The following is a 1,891-nucleotide window of genomic DNA, read 5'->3' as shown; positions in this document are numbered from 1 at the left end:
ATGCTTATATCTCAGTGTTTTTTTAAAAAAACTAAAACTAGTTTTATGAGAAAAATCAAACTGTACAAAATATTCAAGGTTGTTTTATGAAGCTATGAAACTAGTTTATTCGTATTTAAAAACAGTAATCAGCTTTGACGGGCGTTTTATAAAGTCGTGATAATACTGTCGAATAAATCTGTAACCTTATTTTCCTGATTATCATTAAATTTGGGTCCGTAATAAGAAAATTTAAAAAAAGTGTTCTATCTTCTCCCACCCTACTATACATTCAGATCAGGATAATAATATATACCTTTCTGTTCATAACAATGTGTTCCAATTGAAAATTTTAATTTATGGTCCACTTCCTGTACGTTTTCCATTTTCTTGTTTACACACTAGTGCCAGTGCATATTTGCATTGAATCCAGTAAATCTAAAATGAAGTGGGACATAAATTATACTGCTTTTCAAACAGAAAAATGTATACTATGTTTCAAAGTGTCCCTTTTGATACAAATTGAAAGCAGATTTAGCAGTTCAACTCTCCACTCATACACATAGCAAGTTTACTCCAAATCATGACTCACATAAAACCTATAAATAATGGAACGTATTCTTATGTAGAACTTTAATTGTTATGAGTTTGGAAACAGCTACGATACTTACTTAATCTTCGGAACTAGATCTTGGTTTTAGTGATATTGCTCAGCAATAAACACACTGCATCTTTCATACAAACCCAAATTTCAGAACAAAATAGAAAATCAGAGGGATGGCAAACTGCTACTGAAAAAAGTTTAACTTTTACATACCTTTTAACGTACTGGGTAGCCTTTTGCTGTCTGTTAATAAAGGTTTACAGCTTGTTCGAAGAATTTTGTCTGGCAACAGGTGTATTTTCGTTGGAGACTTTCTTTTAGCCTTTGGAGAATTTATTCTTTCCAAAGTTTTATGAGGAAGATTCAATGTTGGAATCGAGCCCAGTTTTAATGATTTCTTATTAGTTGATCCACTCATTTCAAAACAATCGGATGTAATGTGTCTTTCACAAATAGATGCTTTAAAGTTACCAAACATGAAGAATGAGGGCTCCATGCAACTCAAATCCATTATTACATCATATAACTATAGGAAACAGAAATACAACTTACGATTCTCTATCCAACATGTTTTTGATACGGTCCCCTTTTGTTGGATCCCGGTACTAACTTTTGGTATTTTTTCCTCTGGAGTCTTTGCAAACTTGGGGTGACAAATGACAAACAGGCTCATAAATGGGGAATCCTGCATAAGTGTAATGTTATTATTGCTGTTACTTGATACAACAGTTAGACGCTGGTATCCTGAGATCTTCTACTAAAAATAATCGTGTAAAATCATACAAATATACATATCGAAATATGCATTCTTACTGTAACAACAACTTTCTTAAGTTAATAGATTTTACGATCGCGTATAGCTGATTGCAGTCGGCATTCGCGTCTGTGTAGTCAGGGTTACTAAGGTCTGTTTAAGTTTGCTACCGCCGTATGTAAAGAATCACTGGACAGTGACGTTTTTCATAGAACTCAGTTGCGCTACGATTAAGTATTATATTAGTTATTATTGTTATTATTAGAAAACTTTTATCAAATATGCTAAACATTACTTTCAGAAAATAAACCACGCTTTTCTCTAAACAGTGGTATTGGTATTAAAAGTATTATTATTACTCAACTTTTCGTGAGGGGAATGCCCAAATTCCATGTTAAAAGTTTCTACGTATCAAGCGTGAATAAATTTAACATATGTTCAGTGTTACTTTTTTTTGTCCGGCGCCGTGGTTAGCGCGTCTGCCTGTAACCATTAGGTAATGGGTTCAAGGCTTGTCGCTGCTACCATTGTGGGCGTATGTGTCCTTGGGTAAG

At 33.6% G+C, this 1,891-nt stretch overlaps 1 long non-coding RNA gene across 1 annotated transcript; it reads left to right on the top strand.

The window, feature by feature from the left end:
* The first annotated feature begins 261 nt into the window (after window positions 1-261).
* LOC113475715 lies at window positions 262-1,411 on the top strand. Its single transcript, XR_003397488.1, has 2 exons — window positions 262-673; window positions 745-1,411. It is a non-coding gene; the product is annotated as an uncharacterized LOC113475715 (long non-coding RNA).
* The last annotated feature ends 480 nt before the right edge of the window (window positions 1,412-1,891 follow it).

The sequence above is a fragment of the Ciona intestinalis genome, unplaced genomic scaffold, assembly GCF_000224145.3.
Source record: "Ciona intestinalis unplaced genomic scaffold, KH HT001208.1, whole genome shotgun sequence".
NCBI lineage: Eukaryota > Metazoa > Chordata > Ascidiacea > Phlebobranchia > Cionidae > Ciona > Ciona intestinalis.
This window is presented reverse-complemented; position numbering and strand designations above follow the sequence as displayed.